Here is a 21,184-nt window from a genome sequence, read left to right on the forward strand (position 1 = left end):
AAAAGCCAAGGTGGTCACCTCGGGCAATCGAGAGGAAAAATACAGCAGGTCGCCAAAGCCAACAACATAATGGAAAAAAGCCTACGGCACCTGGTATTCCCAGGCGGTCTCCCATCCAGGTACTAACCAAGCCCGACCCTGCTTAGCATACGAGATCAGACGAGATCGAGCGCATTCAGGGTGATGTGGCCGTAGGCGATCTTGCACCCTACTTACAACTCTCTTGACAAAAGCCAAGGTGGTCACCTCGGGCAATCGAGAGGAAAAATACAGCAGGTCGCTAAAGCCAACAACATAATAAAAAAAAGCCTACGGCACCTGGTATTCCCAGGCGGTCTCCCATCCAGGTACTAACCAGGCCCGACCCTGCTTAGCATCCGAGATCAGACGAGATCGAGCGCATTCAGGGTGATGTGGCCATAGGCGATCTAGCACCCTACTTACAACTCTCTTGACAAAAGCCAAGGTGGTCACCTCGGGCAATCAAGAGGAAAAATACAGCAGGTTGCCAAAGCCAACAACATAATGGAAAAAAGCCTACAGCACCTGGTATTCCCAGGCGGTCTCCCATCCAGGTACTAACCATGCCCGACCCTGCTTAGCATCCGAGATCAAACGAGATCGAGTGCATTCAGGGTGATGTGGCCATAGGCGATCTTGCACCCTACTTACAACTCTCTTGACAAAAGCCAAGGTGGTCACCTCGGGCAATCGAGAGGAAAAATACAGCAGGTCGCCAAAGCCAACAACATAATGGAAAAAAGCCTACGGCACCTGGTATTCCCAGGCGGTCTCCCATCCAGGTACTAACCAGGCCCGACCCTGCTTAGCATCCGAGATCAGACGAGATCGAGCGCATTCAGGGTGATGTGGCCGTAGGCGATCTTGCACCCTACTTACAACTCTCTTGACAAAAGCCAAGGTGGTCACTTCGGGCAATCGAGAGGAAAAATACAGCAGGTCGCCAAAGCCAACAACATAATGGAAAAAAGCCTACGGCACCTGGTATTCCCAGGCGGTCTCCCATCCAGGTACTAACCAGGCCCGACCCTGCTTAGCATCCGAGATCAGACGAGATCGAGAGCATTCAGGGTGATGTGGCCGTAATCGATCTTGTCCCCTACTTACAACTCTCTTGACAAAAGCCAAGGTGGTCACCTCGAGCAATCGAGAGGAAAAATACAGCAGGTCACCCAAGCCAACAACATAATGGAAAAAAGCCTACAGCACATGGTATTCCCAGGCGGTCTCCCATCCAGGTACTAACCAGGCCCGACCCTGCTTAGCATCCGAGATCAGATGAGATCTAGCGCATTCAGGGTGATGTGGCCGTAGGTGATCTTGCACCCTACTTACAACTCTCTTGACAAAAGCCAAGGTGGTCACCTCGGGCAATCGAGAGGAAAAATACAGCAGGTCGCCAAAGCCAACAACATAATGGAAAAAAGCCTACGGCACCTGGTATTCCCAGGCGGTCTCCCATCCAGGTACTAACCAGGCCCGACCCTGCTTAGCATCCGAGATCAGACGAGATCGAGCGCATTCAGGGTGATGTGGCCGTAGGCGATCCTGCGTTCTACTTACAACTCTCTTGACAAAAGCCAAGGTGGTCACCTCGGGCAATCGAGAGGAAAAATACAGCAGGTCGCCAAAGCCAACAACATAATGGAAAAAAGCCTACGGCACCTGGTATTCCCAGGCGATCTACCATCCAGGTACTAACCAGGGCCGACCCTGCTTAGCATCCGAGATCAGACGAGATCGAGCGCATTCAGGGTGATGTGGCCGTAGGTGATCTTGCACCCTACTTACAACTCTCTTGACAAAAGCCAAGGTGGTCACCTCGGGCAATCGAGAGGAAAAATACAGCAGGTCGCCAAAGCCAACAACATAATGGAAAAAAGCCTACGGCACCTGGTATTCCCAGGCGGTCTCCCATCCAGGTACTAACCAGGCCCGACCCTGCTTAGCATCCGAGATCAGACGAGATCGAGCGCATTCAGGGTGATGTAGCCGTAAGCGATCTTGCACCCTACTTACAACTCTCTTGACAAAAGCCAAGGTGGTCACTTCGGGCAATCGAGAGGAAAAATACAGCAGGTCGCCAAAGCCAACAACATAATGGAAAAAAGCCTACGGCACCTGGTATTCCCAGGCGGTCTCCCATCCAGGTACTAACCAGGCCCGACCCTGCTTAGCATCCGAGATCAGACGAGATCGAGCGCATTCAGGGTGATGTTGCCGTAGGTGATCTTTGACCCTACTTACAACTCTCTTGACAAAAGCCAAGGTGGTCACCTCGGGCAATCGAGAGGAAAAATACAGCAGGTCGCCAAAGCCAACAACATAATGGAAAAAAGCCTACGGCACCTGGTATTCCCAGGCGGATTCCCATCCAGGTACTAACCAGGCCTGACCCTGCTTAGCATCCGAGATCAGACGAGATCGAGCGCATTCAGGGTGATGTGGCCATAGGCGATCCTGCGTTCTACTTACAACTCTCTTGACAAAAGCCAAGGTGGTCACCTCGGGCAATCGAGAGGAAAAATACAGCAGGTCGCCAAAGCCAACAACATAATGGAAAAAAGCGTACGGCACCTGGTATTCCCAGGCGGTCTACCATCCAGGTACTAACCAGGCCCCACCCTGCTTAGCATCCGAGATCAGACGAGATCGAGCGCATTCAGGGTGATGTGGCCGTAGGCAATCTTACACCCTACTTACAACTCTCTTAACAAAAGCCAAGGTGGTCACCTCAGGCAATCGAGAGGAAAAATACAGCAGGTCGCCAAAGCCAACAACATAATGGAAAAAAAGCCTACGGCACCTGGAATTCTCAGGCGGTCTCCCATCCAGGTACTAACCAGGCCTGACCCTGCTTAGCATCCGAGATCAGACGAGATCGAGCGCATTCAGGGTGATGTGGCAGTAGGCGATCTTGCACCCTACTTACAACTCTCTTGACAAAAGCCAAGGTGGTCACCTCGGGCAATCAAGAGGAAAAATACAGCAGGTCGCCAAAGCCAACAACATAATGGAAAAATGCCTACGGCACCCGGTATTCCCAGGCGGTCTCCCATCCAGGTACTAACCAGGCCCGACGCTGCTTAGCTTCCGAGATCAGACGAGATCGAGCGCATTCAGGGTGATGTGGCCGTAGGCGATCTTGCACCCTACTTACAACTCTCTTGACAAAAGCCAAGGTGGTCACCTCGGGCAATCGAGAGGAAAAATACAGCAGGTCGCCAAAGCCAACAACATAATGGAAAAAAGCCTACGGCACCTGGTATTCCCAGGCGGTCTCCCATCCAGGTACTAACCAGGCCCGACCCTGCTTAGCATCCGAGATCAGATGAGATCGGGCGCATTCAGGATGATGTGGCCGTAGGCGATCTTGCACCCTACTTACAACTCTCTTGACAAAAGCCAAGGTGGTCACCTCGGGCAATCGAGAGGAAAAATACAGCAGGTCGCCAAAGCCAACAACATAATGGAAAAAAGCCTACGGCACCTGGTATTCCCAGGCGGTCTCCCATCCAGGTACTAACCAGGCCCAACCCTGCTTAGCATCCGAGATCAGACGAGATCGAGCGCATTCAGGGTGATGTGGCCGTAGGCAATCTTGCACCCTACTTACAACTCTCTTGACAAAAGCCAAGGTGGTCACCTCGGGCAATCGAGAGGAAAAATACAGCAGGTCGCCAAAGCCAACAACATAATGGAAAAAAGCCTACGGCACCTGGTATTCCCTGGCGGTCTCCCATCCAGGTACTAACCAGGCCCGACCCTGCTTAGCATCCGAGATCAGACGAGATTGAGCGCTTTCAGGGTGATGTGGCCATAGGCAACATTGCTTCCTACTTACAACTCTCTTAACAAAGGGCAAGGTGGTCACCTCGGGCAATCGAGAGGAAAAATACAGCAGGTCGCCAAAGCCAACAACATAATGGAAAAAAGCCTACGGCACTTGGTATTCCCAGGCGGTCTCCCATCCAGGTACTAACCAGGCCAGACCCTGCTTAGCATCCGAGATCAGACGAGATCGAGCGCATTCAGGGTGATGTGGCCGTAGGCGACCTTGCACTCTACTTACAACTCTCTTGACAAAAGCCAAGGTGGTCACCTCGGGCAATCGAGAGGAAAAATACAGCAGGTCGCCAAAGCCAACAACATAATGGAAAAAAGCCTACGGCACCTGGTATTCCCAGGCGGTCTCCCATCCAGGTACTAACCAGGCCCGACCCTGCTTAGCATCCGAGATCAGACGAGATCGAGCGCATTCAGGGTGATGTGGCCGTAGGCAATCTTGCACCCTACTTACAACTCTCTTGACTAAAGCCAAGGTGGTCACCTCGGGCAATCGAGAGGAAAAATACAGCAGGTCGCCAAAGCCAACAACATAATTGAAAAAAGCCTACGGCACCTCGTATTCACAGGCGGAATCCCATCCAGGTAATAACCAGGCCCGACCCTGCTTAGCATCCGAGATCAGACGAGATCGAGCGCATTCAGGGTGATGTGGCCGTAGGCGATCTTGCACCCTACTTACAACTCTCTTCACAAAATCCAAGGTGGTCACCTCGGGCAATCGAGAGGAAAAATACAGCAGGTCGCCAAAGCCAACAACATAATGGAAAAAAGCCTACGGCACCTGGTATTCCCAGGCGGTCTCCAATCAAGGTACTAACCAGGCCCGACCCTGCTTAGCATCCGAGATCAGACGAGATAGAGCGCATTCAGGGTGATGTGGCCATAGGCGATCTTGCACCCTACTTACAACTCTCTTGACAAAAGCCAAGGTGGTCACCTCAGGCAAAGGAGAGGAAAAATACAGCAGGTCGCCAAAGCCAACAACATATTGGAAAAAAGCCTACGGCACCTGGTATTCCCAGGCGGCATCCCATCCAGGTACCAACCAGGCCCGACCCTGCTTAGCATACGAGAATGAGCACATTCAGGGTAATGTGGCCGTAGGCGATCTTGCACGCTATTTACAACTCTCTTGACAAAAGCCAAGGTGGTCACCTCGGGCAATCGAGAGGAAAAATACAGCAGGTCGCCAAAGCCAACAACATAATGGAAAAAAGCCTACAGCACCCGGTAATCCCAGGCGGTCTCCCATCCAGGTACTAACCAGGCCCGACCCTGCTTAGCATCCGAGATCAGACGAGATCGAGCGCATTCAGGGTGATGTGGCCGTAGGCGCCCTTGCACTCTGCTTACAACTCTCTTGACAAAAGCCAAGGTGGTCACCTCGGGCAAGCGAGAGGAAAAATACAGCAGGTCGCCAAAGCCAACAACATAATGGAAAAAAGCCTACGGCACCTGGTATTCCCAGGCGGTCTCCCATCCAGGTACTAACCAGGCCCGACCCTGCTTAGCATCCGAGATCAGAGGAGATCGAGCACATTTAGGGTGATGTGGCCGTAGGCAATCTTACACCCTACTTACAACTCTCTTGACAAAAGCCAAGGTGGTCACCTCGGGCAAATGAGAGGAAAAATACAGCAGGTCGCCAAAGCCAACAACATAATGGAAAAAAGCCTACGGCACCTGGTATTCCCAGGCGGTCTCCCATCCAGGTACTAACCAGGCCCGACGCTGCTTAGCATCCGAGATCAGACGAGATCGAGCGCATTCAGGGTGATGTGGCCATAGGCGATCTTGCTCCCTACTTACAACTCTCTTGACAAAAGCCAAGGTGGTCACCTCGGGCAATCGAGAGGAAAAATACAGCAGGTCGCCAAAGCCAACAACATAATGGAAAAAAGCCTACGGCACCTGGTATTCCCAGGCGGTCTCCCATCCAGGTACTAACCAGGCCCGACGCTGCTTAGCATCCGAGATCAGACGAGATTGAGCACATTCAGGGTGATGTGGCCGTAGGCGATCTTGCACCCTACTTACAACTCTCTTGACAAAAGCCAAGGTGGTCACCTCGGGCAATCGAGAGGAAAAATATAGCAGGTCGCCAAAGCCAACAACATAATGGAAAAAAGCCTACGGCGCTCGGTATTCCCAGGCGGTCTTCCATCCAGGTACTAACCAGGCCCGACCCTGCTTAGCATCCGAGATCAGACGAGATCGAGCGCATTTAGGGTGATGTGGCCGTAGGCGATCTTGCACCCAACTTACAACTCTCTTGACAAAAGCCAAGGTGGTCACCTCGGGCAAACGAGAGGAAAAATACAGCTGGTCGCCAAAGCCAACAACATAATGGAAAAAAGCCTACGGCACCTGGTATTCCCAGGCGGTCTCCCATCCAGGTACTAACCAGGCCCGACCCTGCTTAGCATCCGAGATCAGATGAGATCGAGCGCATTCAGGATGATGTGGCCGTAGGCGATCTTGCACCCTACTTACAACTCTCTTGACAAAAGCCAAGGTGGTCACCTCGGGCAATCGAGAGGAAAAATACAGCAGGTCGCCAAAGCCAACAACATAATGGAAAAAAGCCTACGGCACCTGGTATTCTCAGGCGGTCCCCCATCCAGGTACTAACCAGGCCCGACCCTGCTTAGAATCCGAGATCAGACGAGATGGAGCGGATTCAGGGTGATGAGGCCGTAGGCGATCTTGCATCCTACTTACAACTCTCTTGACAAAAGCCAAGGTGGTCACCTCGGGCAATCGAGAGGAAAAATACAGCAGGTCGCCAAAGCCAACAACATAATGGAAAAAAGCCTACGGCACCTGGTATTCCCAGGCAGTGTCCCATCCAGGTATTAACCGGGCCCAACCCTGCTTAGCATACGAGATCAGATGAGATCGAGCGCATTCAGGATGATGTGGCCATAGGTGATCTTGCACCCTACTTACAACTCTCTTGACAAAAGCCAAGGTGGTCACCTCGGGCAATCGAGAGGAAAAATACTGCAGGTCGCCAAAGCCAACAACATAATGGAAAAAAGCCTACGGCACCTGGTATTCCCAGGCGGTCTCCCATCCAGGTACTAACCAGGCCCGACCCTGCTTAGCATCCGAGATCAGACGAGATCGAGAGCATTCAGGGTGATGTGGCCGTAATCGATCTTGTCCCCTACTTACAACTCTCTTGACAAAAGCCAAGGTGGTCACCTCGAGCAATCGAGAGGAAAAATACAGCAGGTCACCCAAGCCAACAACATAATGGAAAAAAGCCTACGGCACATGGTATTCCCAGGCGGTCTCCCATCCAGGTACTAACCAGGCCCGACCCTGCTTAGCATCCGAGATCAGATGAGATCGAGCGCATTCAGGGTGATGTGGCCGTAGGTGATCTTGCACCCTACTTACAACTCTCTTGACAAAAGCCAAGGTGGTCACCTCGGGCAACCGAGAGGAAAAATACAGCAGGTCGCCAAAGCCAACAACATAATGGAAAAAAGCCTACGGCACCTGGTATTCCCAGGCGGTCTCCCATCCAGGTACTAACCAGGCCCGACCCTGCTTAGCATCCGAGATCAGACGAGATCGAGCGCATTCAGGGTGATGTGGCCGTAGGCGATCCTGCGTTCTACTTACAACTCTCTTGACAAAAGCCAAGGTGGTCACCTCGGGCAATCGAGAGGAAAAATACAGCAGGTCGCCAAAGCCAACAACATAATGGAAAAAAGCCTACGGCACCTGGTATTCCCAGGCGATCTACCATCCAGGTACTAACCAGGGCCGACCCTGCTTAGCATCCGAGATCAGACGAGATCGAGCGCATTCAGGGTGATGTGGCCGTAGGTGATCTTGCACCCTACTTACAACTCTCTTGACAAAAGCCAAGGTGGTCACCTCGGGCAATCGAGAGGAAAAATACAGCAGGTCGCCAAAGCCAACAACATAATGGAAAAAAGCCTACGGCACCTGGTATTCCCAGGCGGTCTCCCATCCAGGTACTAACCAGGCCCGACCCTGCTTAGCATCCGAGATCAGACGAGATCGAGCGCATTCAGGGTGATGTAGCCGTAAGCGATCTTGCACCCTACTTACAACTCTCTTGACAAAAGCCAAGGTGGTCACTTCGGGCAATCGAGAGGAAAAATACAGCAGGTCGCCAAAGCCAACAACATAATGGAAAAAAGCCTACGGCACCTGGTATTCCCAGGCGGTCTCCCATCCAGGTACTAACCAGGCCCGACCCTGCTTAGCATCCGAGATCAGACGAGATCGAGCGCATTCAGGGTGATGTTGCCGTAGGTGATCTTTGACCCTACTTACAACTCTCTTGACAAAAGCCAAGGTGGTCACCTCGGGCAATCGAGAGGAAAAATACAGCAGGTCGCCAAAGCCAACAACATAATGGAAAAAAGCCTACGGCACCTGGTATTCCCAGGCGGATTCCCATCCAGGTACTAACCAGGCCTGACCCTGCTTAGCATCCGAGATCAGACGAGATCGAGCGCATTCAGGGTGATGTGGCCATAGGCGATCCTGCGTTCTACTTACAACTCTCTTGACAAAAGCCAAGGTGGTCACCTCGGGCAATCGAGAGGAAAAATACAGCAGGTCGCCAAAGCCAACAACATAATGGAAAAAAGCGTACGGCACCTGGTATTCCCAGGCGGTCTACCATCCAGGTACTAACCAGGCCCGACCCTGCTTAGCATCCGAGATCAGACGAGATCGAGCGCATTCAGGGTGATGTGGCCGTAGGCAATCTTACACCCTACTTACAACTCTCTTAACAAAAGCCAAGGTGGTCACCTCAGGCAATCGAGAGGAAAAATACAGCAGGTCGCCAAAGCCAACAACATAATGGAAAAAAAGCCTACGGCACCTGGAATTCTCAGGCGGTCTCCCATCCAGGTACTAACCAGGCCTGACCCTGCTTAGCATCCGAGATCAGACGAGATCGAGCGCATTCAGGGTGATGTGGCAGTAGGCGATCTTGCACCCTACTTACAACTCTCTTGACAAAAGCCAAGGTGGTCACCTCGGGCAATCAAGAGGAAAAATACAGCAGGTCGCCAAAGCCAACAACATAATGAAAAAAAGCCTACGGCACCTGGTATTCCCAGGCGGTCTCCCATCCAGGTACTAGCCAGGCCCGACCCTGCTTAGCATCCGAGATCAGACGAGAGCGAGCGCATTCAGGGTGATGTGGCAGTAGGCGATCTTGCACCCTACTTACAACTCTCTTGACAAAAGCCAAGGTGGTCACCTCGGGCAATCGAGAGGAAAAATACAGCAGGTCGCCAAAGCCAACAACATAATGGAAAAATGCCTACGGCACCTGGTATTCCCAGGCGGTCTCCCATCCAGGTACTAACCAGGCCCGACGCTGCTTAGCTTCCGAGATCAGACGAGATCGAGCGCATTCAGGGTGATGTGGCCGTAGGCGATCTTGCACCCTACTTACAACTCTCTTGACAAAAGCCAAGGTGGTCACCTCGGGCAATCGAGAGGAAAAATACAGCAGGTCGCCAAAGCCAACAACATAATGGAAAAAAGCCTACGGCACCTGGTATTCCCAGGCGGTCTCCCATCCAGGTACTAACCAGGCCCAACCCTGCTTAGCATCCGAGATCAGACGAGATCGAGCGCATTCAGGGTGATGTGGCCGTAGGCAATCTTGCACCCTACTTACAACTCTCTTGACAAAAGCCAAGGTGGTCACCTCGGGCAATCGAGAGGAAAAATACAGCAGGTCGCCAAAGCCAACAACATAATGGAAAAAAGCCTACGGCACCTGGTATTCCCTGGCGGTCTCCCATCCAGGTACTAACCAGGCCCGACCCTGCTTAGCATCCGAGATCAGATGAGATTGAGCGCTTTCAGGGTGATGTGGCCGTAGGCAACATTGCTTCCTACTTACAACTCTCTTAACAAAGGGCAAGGTGGTCACCTCGGGCAATCGAGAGGAAAAATACAGCAGGTCGCCAAAGCCAACAACATAATGGAAAAAAGCCTACGGCACTTGGTATTCCCAGGCGGTCTCCCATCCAGGTACTAACCAGGCCAGACCCTGCTTAGCATCCGAGATCAGACAAGATCGAGCGCATTCAGGGTGATGTGGCCGTAGGCGACCTTGCACTCTACTTACAACTCTCTTGACAAAAGCCAAGGTGGTCACCTCGGGCAATCGAGAGGAAAAATACAGCAGGTCGCCAAAGCCAACAACATAATGGAAAAAAGCCTACGGCACCTGGTATTCCCAGGCGGTCTCCCATCCAGGTACTAACCAGGCCCGACCCTGCTTAGCATCCGAGATCAGACGAGATCGAGCGCATTCAGGGTGATGTGGCCGTAGGCAATCTTGCACCCTACTTACAACTCTCTTGACTAAAGCCAAGGTGGTCACCTCGGGCAATCGAGAGGAAAAATACAGCAGGTCGCCAAAGCCAACAACATAATTGAAAAAAGCCTACGGCACCTCGTATTCACAGGCGGAATCCCATCCAGGTAATAACCAGGCCCGACCCTGCTTAGCATCCGAGATCAGACGAGATCGAGCGCATTCAGGGTGATGTGGCCGTAGGCGATCTTGCACCCTACTTACAACTCTCTTGACAAAATCCAAGGTGGTCACCTCGGGCAATCGAGAGGAAAAATACAGCAGGTCGCCAAAGCCAACAACATAATGGAAAAAAGCCTACGGCACCTGGTATTCCCAGGCGGTCTCCCATCAAGGTACTAACCAGGCCCGACCCTGCTTAGCATCCGAGATCAGACGAGATAGAGCGCATTCAGGGTGATGTGGCCATAGGCGATCTTGCACCCTACTTACAACTCTCTTGACAAAAGCCAAGGTGGTCACCTCAGGCAAAGGAGAGGAAAAATACAGCAGGTCGCCAAAGCCAACAACATATTGGAAAAAAGCCTACGGCACCTGGTATTCCCAGGCGGCATCCCATCCAGGTACCAACCAGGCCCGACCCTGCTTAGCATACGAGAATGAGCACATTCAGGGTAATGTGGCCGTAGGCGATCTTGCACGCTATTTACAACTCTCTTGACAAAAGCCAAGGTGGTCACCTCGGGCAATCGAGAGGAAAAATACAGCAGGTCGCCAAAGCCAACAACATAATGGAAAAAAGCCTACAGCACCCGGTAATCCCAGGCGGTCTCCCATCCAGGTACTAACCAGGCCCGACCCTGCTTAGCATCCGAGATCAGACGAGATCGAGCGCATTCAGGGTGATGTGGCCGTAGGCGCCCTTGCACTCTGCTTACAACTCTCTTGACAAAAGCCAAGGTGGTCACCTCGGGCAAGCGAGAGGAAAAATACAGCAGGTCGCCAAAGCCAACAACATAATGGAAAAAAGCCTACGGCACCTGGTATTCCCAGGCGGTCTCCCATCCAGGTACTAACCAGGCCCGACCCTGCTTAGCATCCGAGATCAGACGAGATCGAGCACATTTAGGGTGATGTGGCCGTAGGCAATCTTACACCCTACTTACAACTCTCTTGACAAAAGCCAAGGTGGTCACCTCGGGCAAATGAGAGGAAAAATACAGCAGGTCGCCAAAGCCAACAACATAATGGAAAAAAGCCTACGGCACCTGGTATTCCCAGGCGGTCTCCCATCCAGGTACTAACCAGGCCCGACGCTGCTTAGCATCCGAGATCAGACGAGATCGAGCGCATTCAGGGTGATGTGGCCATAGGCGATCTTGCTCCCTACTTACAACTCTCTTGACAAAAGCCAAGGTGGTCACCTCGGGCAATCGAGAGGAAAAATACAGCAGGTCGCCAAAGCCAACAACATAATGGAAAAAAGCCTACGGCACCTGGTATTCCCAGGCGGTCTCCCATCCAGGTACTAACCAGGCCCGACCCTGCTTAGCATCCGAGATCAGACGAGATTGAGCACATTCAGGGTGATGTGGCCGTAGGCGATCTTGCACCCTACTTACAACTCTCTTGACAAAAGCCAAGGTGGTCACCTCGGGCAATCGAGAGGAAAAATATAGCAGGTCGCCAAAGCCAACAACATAATGGAAAAAAGCCTACGGCGCTCGGTATTCCCAGGCGGTCTTCCATCCAGGTACTAACCAGGCCCGACCCTGCTTAGCATCCGAGATCAGACGAGATCGAGCGCATTTAGGGTGATGTGGCCATAGGCGATCTTGCACCCAACTTACAACTCTCTTGACAAAAGCCAAGGTGGTCACCTCGGGCAAACGAGAGGAAAAATACAGCTGGTCGCCAAAGCCAACAACATAATGGAAAAAAGCCTACGGCACCTGGTATTCCCAGGCGGTCTCCCATCCAGGTACTAACCAGGCCCGACCCTGCTTAGCATCCGAGATCAGATGAGATCGAGCGCATTCAGGATGATGTGGCCGTAGGCGATCTTGCACCCTACTTACAACTCTCTTGACAAAAGCCAAGGTGGTCACCTCGGGCAATCGAGAGGAAAAATACAGCAGGTCGCCAAAGCCAACAACATAATGGAAAAAAGCCTACGGCACCTGGTATTCTCAGGCGGTCCCCCATCCAGGTACTAACCAGGCCCGACCCTGCTTAGAATCCGAGATCAGACGAGATGGAGCGGATTCAGGGTGATGAGGCCGTAGGCGATCTTGCATCCTACTTACAACTCTCTTGACAAAAGCCAAGGTGGTCACCTCGGGCAATCGAGAGGAAAAATACAGCAGGTCGCCAAAGCCAACAACATAATGGAAAAAAGCCTACGGCACCTGGTATTCCCAGGCAGTGTCCCATCCAGGTATTAACCGGGCCCAACCCTGCTTAGCATACGAGATCAGATGAGATCGAGCGCATTCAGGATGATGTGGCCATAGGTGATCTTGCACCCTACTTACAACTCTCTTGACAAAAGCCAAGGTGGTCACCTCGGGCAATCGAGAGGAAAAATACTGCAGGTCGCCAAAGCCAACAACATAATGGAAAAAAGCCTACGGCACCTGGTATTCCCAGGCGGTCTCCCATCCAGGTACTAAACAGGCCCGACCCTGCTTAGCATCCGAGATCAGACGAGATCGAGCGCATTCAGGGTAATGTGGCTGTAGGCAATCTTGCACCCTACTTACAACTCTCTTGACAAAAGCCAAGGTGGTCACCTCGGGCAATCGAGAGGAAAAATACAGCAGGTCGCCAAAGCCAACAACATAATGGAAAAAAGCCTACGGCACCTGGTATTCCCAGGCGGTCTCCCATCCAGGTACTAACCAGGCCCGACCCGGCTTAGCATCCGAGATCAGACGAGATCGAGCGCATTCAGGGTGATGTGGCTGTAGGCGATCTTCCACCCTACTTACAACTCTCTTGACAAAAGCCAAGGTGGTCACCTCGGGCAATCGAGAGGAAAAATACAGCAGGTCGCCAAAGCCAACAACATGATGGAAAAAAGCCTACGGCACTTGGTATTCCCAGGCGGTCTCCCATCCAGGTACTAACCAGGCCCGACCCTGCTTAGCATCCGAGATCAGACGAGATCGAGCGCATTCAGGGTGATGTGGCTGTAGGCGATCTTGCACCCTACTTACAACTCTCTTGACAAAAGCCAAGGTGGTCACCTCGGGCAATCGAGAGGAAAAATACAGCAGGTCGCCAAAGCCAACAACATAATGGAAAAAAGCCTACGGCACCTGGTATTCCCAGGCGGTCTCCCATCCAGGTACTAACCAGGCCCGACGCTGCTTAGCATCCGAGATCAGATGAAATCGAGCGCATTCAGGATGATGTGGCCGTAGGCAATCTTGCACCCTACTTACAACTCTCTTGACAAAAGCCAAGGTGGTCACCTCGGGCAATCGAGAGGAAAAATACAGCAGGTCGCCAAAGCCAACAACATAATGGAAAAAAGCCTACGGCACCTGGTGTTCCCAGGCGGTCTCCCATCCAGGTACTAACCAGGCCCGACGCTGCTTAGCATCCGAGATCAGATGAGATCGAGCGTATTCAGGATGATGTGGCCGTAGGCAATCTTGCGCCCTACTTACAACTCTCTTGACAAAAGCCAAGGTGGTCACCTCGGGCAATCGAGAGGAAAAATACAGCAGGTCGCCAAAGCCAACAACATAATGGAAAAAAGCCTACGGCACCTGGTATTCCCAGGCAGTCTCCCATCCAGGTACTAACCAGGCCCGACCCTGCTTACCATCCGAGATCAGATGAGATCGAGCGTATTCAGGGTGATGTGGCCGTAGGCGAACTTGCACCCTACTTACAACTCTCTTGACAAAAGCCAAGGTGGTCACCTCGGGCAATCGAGAAGAAAAATACAGCAGGTCGCCAAAGCCAACAACATAATGGAAAAAAGTCTACGGCACCTGGTATTCCCAGGTGGTCTCCCATCCAGGTACTAACCAGGCCCGACCCTGCTGAGCATCCGAGATCAGACGAGATCGAGCGCATTCAGGGTGATGTGGCCGTAGGCGATCTTGCACCCTACTTACAACTCTCTTGACAAAAGCCAAGGTGGTCACCTCGGGCAATCGAGAGGAAAAATACAGCAGGTCGCCAAAGCCAACAACATAATGGAAAAAAGCCTACGTCACCTGGTATTCCCAGGCGGTCTCCCATCCAGGTACTAACCAGGCCCGACCCTGCTTAGCATCCGAGATCAGATGAGATCGAGCGCATTCAGGGTTATGTGGCCGTAGGAGATCTTGCACCCTACTTACAACTCTCTTGACAAAAGCCAAGGTGGTCACCTCGGGCTATAGAGAGGAAAAATACAGCAGGTCGCCAAAGCCAACAACATAATGGAAAAAAACCTACGGCACCTGGTATTCCCAGGTGGTCTCCCATCCAGGTACTAACCAGGCCCGACCCTGCTTAGCATCCGAGATCAGACGAGATCGAGCGCATTCAGGGTGAGGTGGCCGTAATCGATCTTGCACGCTACTTACAACTCTCTTGACAAAAGCCAAGGTGGTCACCTCGGGCAATCGAGAGGAAAAATACAGCAGGTCGCCAAAGCCAACAACATAATGGAGAAAAGCCTACGGCACCTGGTATTCCCAGGCGGTCTCCCATCCAGGTACTAACCGGGCCCGACCCTGCTTTGCATCCGAGATCAGACGAGATCGAGCGCATTCAGGGTGATGTGGCTGTAGGCGATCTTCCACCCTACTTACAACTCTCTTGACAAAAGCCAAGGTGGTCACCTCGGGCAATAGAGAGGAAAAATACAGCAGGTCGCCAAAGCCAACAACATAATGGAAAAAAGCCTACGGCACCTGGTATTCCCAGGTGGTCTCCCATCCAGGTACTAAGCAGGCCCGACCCTGCTTAGCATCCGAGATCAGACGAGATCGAGCGCATTCAGGGTGATGTGGCTGTAGTCGTTCTTCCACCCTACTTACAACTCTCTTGACAAAAGCCAAGGTGGTCACCTCGGGCTATAGAGAGGAAAAATACAGCAGGTCGCCAAAGCCAACAACATAATGGAAAAAAGCCTACGGCACCTGGTATTCCCAGGTGGTCTCCCATCCAGGTACTAACCAGGCCCGACCCTGCTTAGCATCCGAGATCAGACGAGATGGAGCGCATTCAGGGTGAGGTGGCCGTAATCGATCTTGCACCCTACTTACAACTCTCTTGACAAAAGCCAAGGTAGTCACCTCAGGCAATCAAGAGGAAAAATACAGCAGGTCGCCAAAGCCAACAAGATAATGGAAAAAAGCCTACGGCACCTGGTATTCCCAGGCGGTCTCCCATCCATGTACTAACCAGGCCCGACCCTGCTTAGCATCCGAGATCAGACGAGATCGAGCGCATTCAGGGTGATGTGGCCGTAGGCAATCTTGCACCCTACTTACAACTCTCTTGACAAATGCCAAGGTGGTCACCTCGGGCAATCGAGAGGAAAAATACAGCAGGTCGCCAAAGCCAACAACATAATGGAAAAAGCTTACGGCACCTGGTATTCCCAGGCGGTCTCCCATTCAGGTACTAACCAGGCCTGACCCTGCTTAGCAACCGAGATCAGATGAGATCGAGCGCATTCAGGGTGATGTGGCCGTAGGCGATCTTGCACCCTACTTACAACTCTTTTGACAAAAGCCAAGGTGGTCACCTCGGGCAATCGAGAGGAAAAATACAACAGGTCGCCAAAGCCAACAACATAATGGAAAAAAGCCTACGGCACCTGATATTCCCAGGCGGAATCCCATCCAGGTACTAACCAGGCCCGACCCTGCTTAGCATCCGAGATCAGACGAGATCGAGCGCATTCAGGGTGATGTGGCCGTAGGCAATCTTGCACCCTACTTACAACTCTCTTGACAAAAGCCAAGGTGGTCACCTCGGCCAAAGGAGAGGAAAAATACCGCAGGTCGCCAAAGCCAACAACATAATGGAAAAAAGCCTACGGCACCTGGTATTCCCAGGCGGTCTCCCATCCATGTACTAACCAGGCCCGACCCTGCTTAGCATACGAGATCAGACGAGATCGAGCGCATTCAGGGTGATGTGGCTGTAGGCGATCTTGCACCCTACTTACAACTCTCTTGACAAAAGCCAAGGTGGTCACCTCGGGCAATCGAGAGGAAAAATACAGCAGGTCGCCAAAGCCAACAACATAATGGAAAAAAACCTACGGCACCTGGTATTCCCAGGCGGTCTCCCATCCAGGTACTAACCAGGCCCGACCCTGCTTAGGATCCGAGATCAGATGAGATCAAGCGCATTCAGGGTGATGTTGCCGTAGGCGATCTTGCACCCTACTTACAACTCTCTTGACAAAAGCCAAGGTGGTCACCTCGGGCAATCGAGAGGAAAAATACAGCAGGTCGCCAAAACCAACAACATAATGGAAAAAAGCCTACGGCACCTGGTATTCGCAGGCGGTCTCCCATCCAGGTACTAACCAGGCCCGACCCTGCTTAGCATCCGAGATCAGACGAGATCGAGCGCATTCAGGGTGATGTGGCCGTAGGCGATCTTGCACCCTACTTACAACTCTCTTGACAAAAGCCAAGGTGGTCACCTCGGGCAATCGAGAGGAAAAATACAGCAGGTCGCCAAAGCCAACAACATACCGTATATACTCGAGTATAGGCTGACCCGAATATAAGCCGAGGCCCCCAATTTACTCCCAAAAAAACTGGCAAACTTATTGACTCGTGTATAAGCCGAGGGTGAGACATGCCTGTCCATCCCTGTGTGTGTGTCCGTCCATCCCTGTGTGTCCGTCCATCCCTGTGTGTCCGTCCATCCATCCCTGTGTATGTGTGTGTCCATCCATCCATCCATCCCTGTGTGTGTGTGTCTCCATCCATCCATCCATCCATCCCTGTGTGTGTGTGTCTCCATCCATCCATCCCTGTGTGTGTGTGTCTCCATCCATCCATCCATCCCTGTGTGTGTGTGTATCCATCCATCCCTGTGTGTGTGTGTGTCTCCATCCATCCATCTGTGTGTGTGTGTGTGTGTGTGTGTGTGTGTGTGTGTGTGTGTGTGTGTCCAGCCTACCTGTGTCCCGAGCCTTTGTCCCGAGCCTCCGTCCCGTGCCTTGCCTCCTTGCCTCCGTCCCGTGCCGTGCCTTGCCTCCGTCCCGTGTCGTGCCTTGCCTTGCCTCCGTCCCGTCCCGTCCCGTGCCGTGCCTTGCCTTGCCTCCGTCCCTTGCCCTCTTCGTCGGCGCCTCGGCGGCCATTGTAAAATTCAAAAGCCGCGCCTCCGCCTTCGCCTGTGATAGGCGGAACACTGAATTTCCCAGCAGCCTGTGTTCCGCCTATCACGGACATCGTATCATCCTCGTCCGTAGTACGAGGATGATACGATGTCCGTGATAGGCGGAACACAGGCTGCTGGGAAATTCAGTGTTCCGCCTATCACAGGCGAAGGCGGAGCCGGAGGCGCGGCTTTTGAATTATAGAATGGCCGCTGTCTGTCTGCTCGACACGCTGATCGAGCGGGCAGACAGCGATGACTCGAGTATAAGCCGAGGGGGGCACTTTCAGCCTCAAAAAAGAGGCTGAAAATCTCGGCTTATACTCGAGTATATACGGTAATGGAAAAAAGCCTACGGCACCTGGTATTCCCAGGCGGTCTCCCATCCAGGTACTAACCAGGCACGACCCTGCTTAGCATCCAAGATCAGACGAGATCGAGCGCATTCAGGGTGATGTGGCCGTAGGCAATCTTGCACCCTACTTACAACTCTCTTGACAAAAGCCAAGGTGGTCACCTCGGGCAATCGAGAGGAAAAATACAGCAGGTCGCCAAAGCCAACAACATACCGTATATACTCGAGTATAGGCTGACCCGAATATAAGCCGAGGCCCCCAATTTACCCCCAAAAAAACTGGCAAACTTATTGACTCGTGTATAAGCCGAGGGTGAGACATGCCTGTCCATCCCTGTGTGTGTGTCCGTCCATCCCTGTGTGTCCGTCCATCCCTGTGTGTCCGTCCATCCCTGTGTGTCCGTCCATCCATCCCTGTGTATGTGTGTGTCCATCCATCCATCCATCCCTGTGTGTGTGTGTCTCCATCCATCCATCCATCCATCCCTGTGTGTGTGTGTCTCCATCCATCCATCCCTGTGTGTGTGTGTCTCCATCCATCCATCCCTGTGTGTGTGTGTCTCCATCCATCCATCCATCCCTGTGTGTGTGTGTATCCATCCATCCCTGTGTGTGTGTGTGTCTCCATCCATCCATCTGTGTGTGTGTGTGTGTGTGTGTGTGTGTGTGTGTGTGTGTCCAGCCTACCTGTGTCCCGAGCCTTTGTCCCGAGCCTCCGTCCCGTGCCTTGCCTCCTTGCCTCCGTCCCGTGCCGTGCCTTGCCTCCGTCCCGTGTCGTGCCTTGCCTTGCCTCCGTCCCGTCCCGTCCCGTGCCGTGCCTTGCCTTGCCTCCGTCCCTTGCCCTCTTCGTCGGCGCCTCGGCGGCCATTGTAAAATTCAAAAGCCGCGCCTCCGCCTTCGCCTGTGATAGGCGGAACACTGAATTTCCCAGCAGCCTGTGTTCCGCCTATCACGGACATCGTATCATCCTCGTCCGTAGTACGAGGATGATACGATGTCCGTGATAGGCGGAACACAGGCTGCTGGGAAATTCAGTGTTCCGCCTATCACAGGCGAAGGCGGAGCCGGAGGCGCGGCTTTTGAATTATAGAATGGCCGCTGTCTGTCTGCTCGACACGCTGATCGAGCGGGCAGACAGCGATGACTCGAGTATAAGCCGAGGGGGGCACTTTCAGCCTCAAAAAAGAGGCTGAAAATCTCGGCTTATACTCGAGTATATACGGTAATGGAAAAAAGCCTACGGCACCTGGTATTCCCAGGCGGTCTCCCATCCAGGTACTAACCAGGCACGACCCTGCTTAGCATCCAAGATCAGACGAGATCGAGCGCATTCAGGGTGATGTGGCCGTAGGCAATCTTGCACCCTACTTACAACTCTCTTGACAAAAGCCAAGGTGGTCACCTCGGGCAATCGAGAGGAAAAATACAGCAGGTCGCCAAAGCCAACAACATAATGGAAAAAAGCCGACGGCACCTGGTATTCCCAGGCGGTCTCCCATCCAGGTACTAACCAGGCCCGACACTGCTTAGCATCCGAGATCAGACAAGATCGAGCGCATTCAGGGTGATGTGGCCATAGACGATCTTGCACCCTACTTACAACTCTCTTGACAAAAGCCAAGGTGGTCACCTCGGGCAATCGAGAGGAAAAATACAGCAGGTCGCCAAAGCCAACAACATAATGGAAAAAAGCCTACGGCACCTGGTAGTCCCAGGCGGTCTCCCATCCAGGTACTAACCAGGCCCGACCCTGCTTAGCATCCGAGATCAGACGAGATCGAGCGCATTCAGGGTGATGTGGCCGTAGGCAATCTTGCACCCTACTTACAACTCTCTTGAAAAAAGCCAAGGTGGTCACCTCGGGCAATCGAGAGGAAAAATACAGCAGGTCGCCAAAGCCAACAACATAATGGAAAAAAGCCTACGGCACCTGGTATTCCCAGGCGGTCTCCCATCCAGGTACCCAACCAGGCCCGACCCTGCTTAGCATCCGAGATCAGACGAGATCGAGCGCATTCAGGGTGATGTAGCCGTAGGCGATCTGGCACCCTACTTACAACTCTCTTGACAAAAGCCAAGGTGGTCACCTCGGGCAATAGAGAGGAAAAATACAGCAGGTCGCCAAAGCCAACAACATAATGGAAAAAAGCCTACGGCACCTGGTATTCCCAGGCCGTCTCCCATCCAGGTACTAACCAGGCCCGACCCTGCTTAGCATCCGAGATCAGACAAGATCAAACGCATTCAGGGTGATGTGGCCGTAAGCGATCTGGAACCCTACTTACAACTCTCTTGACAAAAGCCAAGGTGGTCACCTTGGGCAATGAAGAGGAAAAATACAGCAGGTCGCCAAAGCCAACGACATAATGGAAAAAAGCCTACGGCACCTGGTATTCCCAGGCGGTCTCCCATCCAGGTACTAACCAGGCCCGACCCTGCTTAGCATCCGAGATCAGACGAGATCAAACGCATTCAGGGTGATGTGGCCGTAGGCGATCTTGCCCCCTACTTACAACTCTCTTGACAAAAGCCAAGGTGGTCACCTTGGGCAATCTGGAGGAAAAATACAGCAGGTCGCCAAAGCCAACGACATAATGGAAAAAAGCCTACGGCACCTGGTATTCCCAGGCGGTCTCCCATCCAGGTACTAACCAGGCCCGACCCTGCTTAGCATCCGAGATCAGATGAAATCGAGCGCAATCAGGGTGATGTGGCCGTAGGCGATCTTGCACCCTACTTACAACTCTCTTGACAAAAGCCAAGGTGGTCACCTTGGGCAATCGAGAGGAAAAATACAGCAGGTCGCCAAAGCCAACAACATAATGGAAAAAAGCCTACGGCACCTGGTATTCCCAGGCGGTCTCCCATCCAGGTACTAACAAGGCACGACCCTGCTTAGCATCCGAGATCAGACGAGATCGAGCGCATTCAGTGTGATGTGGCCGTAGGCGAACTTGCACCCTACTTACAACTCTCTTGACAAAAGCCAAGGTGGTCACCTCGGGCAATCGAGAGGAAAAATACAGCAGGTCGCCAAAGCCAACAACATGATGGCAAAAAGCCTACGGCACCTGGTATTCCCAGGCAGTCTCCCATCCAGGTACTAACCAGGCCCGACCCTGCTTAGCATCCGAGATCAGACGAGATCGAGCGCATTCAGGGTGATGTGGCCGTAGGCGATCTTGCACTCTACTTACAACTCTCTTGACAAAAGCCAAGGTGGTCACCTCGGGCAATCGAGAGGGAAAATACAGCAGGTCGCCAAAGCCAACAAC

At 52.7% G+C, this 21,184-nt stretch overlaps 53 non-coding genes and 29 pseudogenes across 53 annotated transcripts; all 82 read right to left on the minus strand.

The window, feature by feature from the left end:
* Positions 1-78: 78 nt before the first annotated feature.
* On the minus strand, positions 79-197 carry LOC143951137 (5S ribosomal RNA). The gene has a single exon (XR_013266437.1). It is a non-coding gene; the product is annotated as a 5S ribosomal RNA (ribosomal RNA).
* Positions 198-306: 109 nt separating this feature from the next.
* LOC143946434 (5S ribosomal RNA) lies at positions 307-425 on the minus strand. The gene has a single exon (XR_013265210.1). It is a non-coding gene; the product is annotated as a 5S ribosomal RNA (ribosomal RNA).
* A 109-nt stretch (positions 426-534) lies between these two features.
* Positions 535-653, minus strand: LOC143952701 (5S ribosomal RNA). Its single transcript, XR_013267852.1, has one exon. It is a non-coding gene; the product is annotated as a 5S ribosomal RNA (ribosomal RNA).
* A 109-nt stretch (positions 654-762) lies between these two features.
* LOC143953918 (5S ribosomal RNA) lies at positions 763-881 on the minus strand. The gene has a single exon (XR_013268956.1). It is a non-coding gene; the product is annotated as a 5S ribosomal RNA (ribosomal RNA).
* A 109-nt stretch (positions 882-990) lies between these two features.
* LOC143951732 (5S ribosomal RNA) lies at positions 991-1,109 on the minus strand. Its single transcript, XR_013266976.1, has one exon. It is a non-coding gene; the product is annotated as a 5S ribosomal RNA (ribosomal RNA).
* A 109-nt stretch (positions 1,110-1,218) lies between these two features.
* On the minus strand, positions 1,219-1,337 carry LOC143944311 (5S ribosomal RNA; annotated as a pseudogene).
* Positions 1,338-1,446: 109 nt separating this feature from the next.
* On the minus strand, positions 1,447-1,565 carry LOC143953930 (5S ribosomal RNA). Its single transcript, XR_013268967.1, has one exon. It is a non-coding gene; the product is annotated as a 5S ribosomal RNA (ribosomal RNA).
* A 109-nt stretch (positions 1,566-1,674) lies between these two features.
* On the minus strand, positions 1,675-1,793 carry LOC143945298 (5S ribosomal RNA; annotated as a pseudogene).
* Positions 1,794-1,902: 109 nt separating this feature from the next.
* On the minus strand, positions 1,903-2,021 carry LOC143950773 (5S ribosomal RNA). The gene has a single exon (XR_013266109.1). It is a non-coding gene; the product is annotated as a 5S ribosomal RNA (ribosomal RNA).
* A 109-nt stretch (positions 2,022-2,130) lies between these two features.
* On the minus strand, positions 2,131-2,249 carry LOC143951877 (5S ribosomal RNA). The gene has a single exon (XR_013267108.1). It is a non-coding gene; the product is annotated as a 5S ribosomal RNA (ribosomal RNA).
* A 109-nt stretch (positions 2,250-2,358) lies between these two features.
* Positions 2,359-2,477, minus strand: LOC143943632 (5S ribosomal RNA; annotated as a pseudogene).
* A 109-nt stretch (positions 2,478-2,586) lies between these two features.
* On the minus strand, positions 2,587-2,705 carry LOC143953919 (5S ribosomal RNA). The gene has a single exon (XR_013268957.1). It is a non-coding gene; the product is annotated as a 5S ribosomal RNA (ribosomal RNA).
* Positions 2,706-2,815: 110 nt separating this feature from the next.
* On the minus strand, positions 2,816-2,934 carry LOC143945132 (5S ribosomal RNA; annotated as a pseudogene).
* Positions 2,935-3,043: 109 nt separating this feature from the next.
* Positions 3,044-3,162, minus strand: LOC143950616 (5S ribosomal RNA). The gene has a single exon (XR_013265967.1). It is a non-coding gene; the product is annotated as a 5S ribosomal RNA (ribosomal RNA).
* Positions 3,163-3,271: 109 nt separating this feature from the next.
* LOC143947519 (5S ribosomal RNA) lies at positions 3,272-3,390 on the minus strand. The gene has a single exon (XR_013265311.1). It is a non-coding gene; the product is annotated as a 5S ribosomal RNA (ribosomal RNA).
* A 109-nt stretch (positions 3,391-3,499) lies between these two features.
* Positions 3,500-3,618, minus strand: LOC143950190 (5S ribosomal RNA). The gene has a single exon (XR_013265615.1). It is a non-coding gene; the product is annotated as a 5S ribosomal RNA (ribosomal RNA).
* Positions 3,619-3,727: 109 nt separating this feature from the next.
* LOC143953893 (5S ribosomal RNA) lies at positions 3,728-3,846 on the minus strand. The gene has a single exon (XR_013268933.1). It is a non-coding gene; the product is annotated as a 5S ribosomal RNA (ribosomal RNA).
* A 109-nt stretch (positions 3,847-3,955) lies between these two features.
* Positions 3,956-4,074, minus strand: LOC143943415 (5S ribosomal RNA; annotated as a pseudogene).
* A 109-nt stretch (positions 4,075-4,183) lies between these two features.
* On the minus strand, positions 4,184-4,302 carry LOC143953942 (5S ribosomal RNA). Its single transcript, XR_013268978.1, has one exon. It is a non-coding gene; the product is annotated as a 5S ribosomal RNA (ribosomal RNA).
* A 109-nt stretch (positions 4,303-4,411) lies between these two features.
* On the minus strand, positions 4,412-4,530 carry LOC143946897 (5S ribosomal RNA; annotated as a pseudogene).
* A 109-nt stretch (positions 4,531-4,639) lies between these two features.
* On the minus strand, positions 4,640-4,758 carry LOC143945960 (5S ribosomal RNA; annotated as a pseudogene).
* A 327-nt stretch (positions 4,759-5,085) lies between these two features.
* On the minus strand, positions 5,086-5,204 carry LOC143953308 (5S ribosomal RNA). Its single transcript, XR_013268402.1, has one exon. It is a non-coding gene; the product is annotated as a 5S ribosomal RNA (ribosomal RNA).
* A 109-nt stretch (positions 5,205-5,313) lies between these two features.
* Positions 5,314-5,432, minus strand: LOC143953855 (5S ribosomal RNA). The gene has a single exon (XR_013268899.1). It is a non-coding gene; the product is annotated as a 5S ribosomal RNA (ribosomal RNA).
* Positions 5,433-5,541: 109 nt separating this feature from the next.
* Positions 5,542-5,660, minus strand: LOC143952634 (5S ribosomal RNA). The gene has a single exon (XR_013267792.1). It is a non-coding gene; the product is annotated as a 5S ribosomal RNA (ribosomal RNA).
* A 109-nt stretch (positions 5,661-5,769) lies between these two features.
* LOC143944606 (5S ribosomal RNA) lies at positions 5,770-5,888 on the minus strand (annotated as a pseudogene).
* Positions 5,889-5,997: 109 nt separating this feature from the next.
* On the minus strand, positions 5,998-6,116 carry LOC143945700 (5S ribosomal RNA; annotated as a pseudogene).
* Positions 6,117-6,225: 109 nt separating this feature from the next.
* On the minus strand, positions 6,226-6,344 carry LOC143944742 (5S ribosomal RNA). Its single transcript, XR_013265055.1, has one exon. It is a non-coding gene; the product is annotated as a 5S ribosomal RNA (ribosomal RNA).
* Positions 6,345-6,453: 109 nt separating this feature from the next.
* On the minus strand, positions 6,454-6,572 carry LOC143948170 (5S ribosomal RNA; annotated as a pseudogene).
* Positions 6,573-6,681: 109 nt separating this feature from the next.
* On the minus strand, positions 6,682-6,800 carry LOC143946501 (5S ribosomal RNA; annotated as a pseudogene).
* A 109-nt stretch (positions 6,801-6,909) lies between these two features.
* On the minus strand, positions 6,910-7,028 carry LOC143951734 (5S ribosomal RNA). The gene has a single exon (XR_013266978.1). It is a non-coding gene; the product is annotated as a 5S ribosomal RNA (ribosomal RNA).
* A 109-nt stretch (positions 7,029-7,137) lies between these two features.
* LOC143952791 (5S ribosomal RNA) lies at positions 7,138-7,256 on the minus strand. Its single transcript, XR_013267934.1, has one exon. It is a non-coding gene; the product is annotated as a 5S ribosomal RNA (ribosomal RNA).
* A 109-nt stretch (positions 7,257-7,365) lies between these two features.
* Positions 7,366-7,484, minus strand: LOC143953954 (5S ribosomal RNA). Its single transcript, XR_013268989.1, has one exon. It is a non-coding gene; the product is annotated as a 5S ribosomal RNA (ribosomal RNA).
* A 109-nt stretch (positions 7,485-7,593) lies between these two features.
* Positions 7,594-7,712, minus strand: LOC143945299 (5S ribosomal RNA; annotated as a pseudogene).
* Positions 7,713-7,821: 109 nt separating this feature from the next.
* On the minus strand, positions 7,822-7,940 carry LOC143950774 (5S ribosomal RNA). The gene has a single exon (XR_013266110.1). It is a non-coding gene; the product is annotated as a 5S ribosomal RNA (ribosomal RNA).
* Positions 7,941-8,049: 109 nt separating this feature from the next.
* On the minus strand, positions 8,050-8,168 carry LOC143951878 (5S ribosomal RNA). The gene has a single exon (XR_013267109.1). It is a non-coding gene; the product is annotated as a 5S ribosomal RNA (ribosomal RNA).
* Positions 8,169-8,277: 109 nt separating this feature from the next.
* On the minus strand, positions 8,278-8,396 carry LOC143943633 (5S ribosomal RNA; annotated as a pseudogene).
* Positions 8,397-8,505: 109 nt separating this feature from the next.
* On the minus strand, positions 8,506-8,624 carry LOC143953424 (5S ribosomal RNA). The gene has a single exon (XR_013268508.1). It is a non-coding gene; the product is annotated as a 5S ribosomal RNA (ribosomal RNA).
* A 110-nt stretch (positions 8,625-8,734) lies between these two features.
* Positions 8,735-8,853, minus strand: LOC143945134 (5S ribosomal RNA; annotated as a pseudogene).
* Positions 8,854-8,962: 109 nt separating this feature from the next.
* Positions 8,963-9,081, minus strand: LOC143944477 (5S ribosomal RNA; annotated as a pseudogene).
* Positions 9,082-9,190: 109 nt separating this feature from the next.
* On the minus strand, positions 9,191-9,309 carry LOC143948618 (5S ribosomal RNA). The gene has a single exon (XR_013265412.1). It is a non-coding gene; the product is annotated as a 5S ribosomal RNA (ribosomal RNA).
* Positions 9,310-9,418: 109 nt separating this feature from the next.
* Positions 9,419-9,537, minus strand: LOC143950202 (5S ribosomal RNA). The gene has a single exon (XR_013265626.1). It is a non-coding gene; the product is annotated as a 5S ribosomal RNA (ribosomal RNA).
* Positions 9,538-9,646: 109 nt separating this feature from the next.
* LOC143952036 (5S ribosomal RNA) lies at positions 9,647-9,765 on the minus strand. The gene has a single exon (XR_013267251.1). It is a non-coding gene; the product is annotated as a 5S ribosomal RNA (ribosomal RNA).
* A 109-nt stretch (positions 9,766-9,874) lies between these two features.
* Positions 9,875-9,993, minus strand: LOC143945463 (5S ribosomal RNA; annotated as a pseudogene).
* A 109-nt stretch (positions 9,994-10,102) lies between these two features.
* LOC143953966 (5S ribosomal RNA) lies at positions 10,103-10,221 on the minus strand. Its single transcript, XR_013269000.1, has one exon. It is a non-coding gene; the product is annotated as a 5S ribosomal RNA (ribosomal RNA).
* A 109-nt stretch (positions 10,222-10,330) lies between these two features.
* Positions 10,331-10,449, minus strand: LOC143946898 (5S ribosomal RNA; annotated as a pseudogene).
* Positions 10,450-10,558: 109 nt separating this feature from the next.
* Positions 10,559-10,677, minus strand: LOC143954414 (5S ribosomal RNA). The gene has a single exon (XR_013269408.1). It is a non-coding gene; the product is annotated as a 5S ribosomal RNA (ribosomal RNA).
* Positions 10,678-11,004: 327 nt separating this feature from the next.
* LOC143953309 (5S ribosomal RNA) lies at positions 11,005-11,123 on the minus strand. Its single transcript, XR_013268403.1, has one exon. It is a non-coding gene; the product is annotated as a 5S ribosomal RNA (ribosomal RNA).
* A 109-nt stretch (positions 11,124-11,232) lies between these two features.
* Positions 11,233-11,351, minus strand: LOC143952359 (5S ribosomal RNA). Its single transcript, XR_013267543.1, has one exon. It is a non-coding gene; the product is annotated as a 5S ribosomal RNA (ribosomal RNA).
* Positions 11,352-11,460: 109 nt separating this feature from the next.
* Positions 11,461-11,579, minus strand: LOC143952635 (5S ribosomal RNA). The gene has a single exon (XR_013267793.1). It is a non-coding gene; the product is annotated as a 5S ribosomal RNA (ribosomal RNA).
* A 109-nt stretch (positions 11,580-11,688) lies between these two features.
* On the minus strand, positions 11,689-11,807 carry LOC143953380 (5S ribosomal RNA). The gene has a single exon (XR_013268468.1). It is a non-coding gene; the product is annotated as a 5S ribosomal RNA (ribosomal RNA).
* Positions 11,808-11,916: 109 nt separating this feature from the next.
* On the minus strand, positions 11,917-12,035 carry LOC143946345 (5S ribosomal RNA; annotated as a pseudogene).
* Positions 12,036-12,144: 109 nt separating this feature from the next.
* Positions 12,145-12,263, minus strand: LOC143944755 (5S ribosomal RNA). The gene has a single exon (XR_013265056.1). It is a non-coding gene; the product is annotated as a 5S ribosomal RNA (ribosomal RNA).
* Positions 12,264-12,372: 109 nt separating this feature from the next.
* On the minus strand, positions 12,373-12,491 carry LOC143948171 (5S ribosomal RNA; annotated as a pseudogene).
* A 109-nt stretch (positions 12,492-12,600) lies between these two features.
* On the minus strand, positions 12,601-12,719 carry LOC143946502 (5S ribosomal RNA; annotated as a pseudogene).
* Positions 12,720-12,828: 109 nt separating this feature from the next.
* Positions 12,829-12,947, minus strand: LOC143954791 (5S ribosomal RNA). The gene has a single exon (XR_013269747.1). It is a non-coding gene; the product is annotated as a 5S ribosomal RNA (ribosomal RNA).
* A 109-nt stretch (positions 12,948-13,056) lies between these two features.
* Positions 13,057-13,175, minus strand: LOC143954008 (5S ribosomal RNA). The gene has a single exon (XR_013269038.1). It is a non-coding gene; the product is annotated as a 5S ribosomal RNA (ribosomal RNA).
* A 109-nt stretch (positions 13,176-13,284) lies between these two features.
* Positions 13,285-13,403, minus strand: LOC143954413 (5S ribosomal RNA). Its single transcript, XR_013269407.1, has one exon. It is a non-coding gene; the product is annotated as a 5S ribosomal RNA (ribosomal RNA).
* Positions 13,404-13,512: 109 nt separating this feature from the next.
* Positions 13,513-13,631, minus strand: LOC143954136 (5S ribosomal RNA). Its single transcript, XR_013269154.1, has one exon. It is a non-coding gene; the product is annotated as a 5S ribosomal RNA (ribosomal RNA).
* A 109-nt stretch (positions 13,632-13,740) lies between these two features.
* On the minus strand, positions 13,741-13,859 carry LOC143953154 (5S ribosomal RNA). The gene has a single exon (XR_013268262.1). It is a non-coding gene; the product is annotated as a 5S ribosomal RNA (ribosomal RNA).
* A 109-nt stretch (positions 13,860-13,968) lies between these two features.
* Positions 13,969-14,087, minus strand: LOC143951682 (5S ribosomal RNA). The gene has a single exon (XR_013266931.1). It is a non-coding gene; the product is annotated as a 5S ribosomal RNA (ribosomal RNA).
* A 109-nt stretch (positions 14,088-14,196) lies between these two features.
* Positions 14,197-14,315, minus strand: LOC143953691 (5S ribosomal RNA). The gene has a single exon (XR_013268750.1). It is a non-coding gene; the product is annotated as a 5S ribosomal RNA (ribosomal RNA).
* A 109-nt stretch (positions 14,316-14,424) lies between these two features.
* On the minus strand, positions 14,425-14,543 carry LOC143944309 (5S ribosomal RNA; annotated as a pseudogene).
* A 109-nt stretch (positions 14,544-14,652) lies between these two features.
* On the minus strand, positions 14,653-14,771 carry LOC143954898 (5S ribosomal RNA; annotated as a pseudogene).
* A 109-nt stretch (positions 14,772-14,880) lies between these two features.
* LOC143953543 (5S ribosomal RNA) lies at positions 14,881-14,999 on the minus strand. The gene has a single exon (XR_013268615.1). It is a non-coding gene; the product is annotated as a 5S ribosomal RNA (ribosomal RNA).
* Positions 15,000-15,108: 109 nt separating this feature from the next.
* On the minus strand, positions 15,109-15,227 carry LOC143944052 (5S ribosomal RNA; annotated as a pseudogene).
* Positions 15,228-15,336: 109 nt separating this feature from the next.
* Positions 15,337-15,455, minus strand: LOC143945903 (5S ribosomal RNA; annotated as a pseudogene).
* A 109-nt stretch (positions 15,456-15,564) lies between these two features.
* On the minus strand, positions 15,565-15,683 carry LOC143950700 (5S ribosomal RNA). The gene has a single exon (XR_013266043.1). It is a non-coding gene; the product is annotated as a 5S ribosomal RNA (ribosomal RNA).
* Positions 15,684-15,791: 108 nt separating this feature from the next.
* On the minus strand, positions 15,792-15,910 carry LOC143943637 (5S ribosomal RNA; annotated as a pseudogene).
* A 109-nt stretch (positions 15,911-16,019) lies between these two features.
* On the minus strand, positions 16,020-16,138 carry LOC143952600 (5S ribosomal RNA). Its single transcript, XR_013267761.1, has one exon. It is a non-coding gene; the product is annotated as a 5S ribosomal RNA (ribosomal RNA).
* A 109-nt stretch (positions 16,139-16,247) lies between these two features.
* On the minus strand, positions 16,248-16,366 carry LOC143954716 (5S ribosomal RNA). The gene has a single exon (XR_013269679.1). It is a non-coding gene; the product is annotated as a 5S ribosomal RNA (ribosomal RNA).
* A 109-nt stretch (positions 16,367-16,475) lies between these two features.
* Positions 16,476-16,594, minus strand: LOC143944034 (5S ribosomal RNA; annotated as a pseudogene).
* Positions 16,595-16,703: 109 nt separating this feature from the next.
* Positions 16,704-16,822, minus strand: LOC143951070 (5S ribosomal RNA). The gene has a single exon (XR_013266376.1). It is a non-coding gene; the product is annotated as a 5S ribosomal RNA (ribosomal RNA).
* Positions 16,823-17,903: 1,081 nt separating this feature from the next.
* Positions 17,904-18,022, minus strand: LOC143951896 (5S ribosomal RNA). The gene has a single exon (XR_013267125.1). It is a non-coding gene; the product is annotated as a 5S ribosomal RNA (ribosomal RNA).
* A 1,121-nt stretch (positions 18,023-19,143) lies between these two features.
* LOC143951897 (5S ribosomal RNA) lies at positions 19,144-19,262 on the minus strand. Its single transcript, XR_013267126.1, has one exon. It is a non-coding gene; the product is annotated as a 5S ribosomal RNA (ribosomal RNA).
* Positions 19,263-19,371: 109 nt separating this feature from the next.
* On the minus strand, positions 19,372-19,490 carry LOC143945815 (5S ribosomal RNA; annotated as a pseudogene).
* A 109-nt stretch (positions 19,491-19,599) lies between these two features.
* Positions 19,600-19,718, minus strand: LOC143952320 (5S ribosomal RNA). The gene has a single exon (XR_013267508.1). It is a non-coding gene; the product is annotated as a 5S ribosomal RNA (ribosomal RNA).
* A 109-nt stretch (positions 19,719-19,827) lies between these two features.
* Positions 19,828-19,947, minus strand: LOC143954270 (5S ribosomal RNA). Its single transcript, XR_013269277.1, has one exon. It is a non-coding gene; the product is annotated as a 5S ribosomal RNA (ribosomal RNA).
* Positions 19,948-20,056: 109 nt separating this feature from the next.
* LOC143946904 (5S ribosomal RNA) lies at positions 20,057-20,175 on the minus strand (annotated as a pseudogene).
* A 109-nt stretch (positions 20,176-20,284) lies between these two features.
* On the minus strand, positions 20,285-20,403 carry LOC143952379 (5S ribosomal RNA). Its single transcript, XR_013267561.1, has one exon. It is a non-coding gene; the product is annotated as a 5S ribosomal RNA (ribosomal RNA).
* A 109-nt stretch (positions 20,404-20,512) lies between these two features.
* LOC143950590 (5S ribosomal RNA) lies at positions 20,513-20,631 on the minus strand. Its single transcript, XR_013265943.1, has one exon. It is a non-coding gene; the product is annotated as a 5S ribosomal RNA (ribosomal RNA).
* Positions 20,632-20,740: 109 nt separating this feature from the next.
* LOC143944126 (5S ribosomal RNA) lies at positions 20,741-20,859 on the minus strand (annotated as a pseudogene).
* Positions 20,860-20,968: 109 nt separating this feature from the next.
* LOC143950640 (5S ribosomal RNA) lies at positions 20,969-21,087 on the minus strand. Its single transcript, XR_013265989.1, has one exon. It is a non-coding gene; the product is annotated as a 5S ribosomal RNA (ribosomal RNA).
* Positions 21,088-21,184: the final 97 nt, after the last annotated feature.

Source organism: Lithobates pipiens, unplaced genomic scaffold (genome assembly GCF_037356315.1).
Source record: "Lithobates pipiens isolate NorthernLeopardFrog02 unplaced genomic scaffold, aLitPip1_a1.2 Scaffold_30, whole genome shotgun sequence".
NCBI classification, from domain to species: domain Eukaryota; kingdom Metazoa; phylum Chordata; class Amphibia; order Anura; family Ranidae; genus Lithobates; species Lithobates pipiens.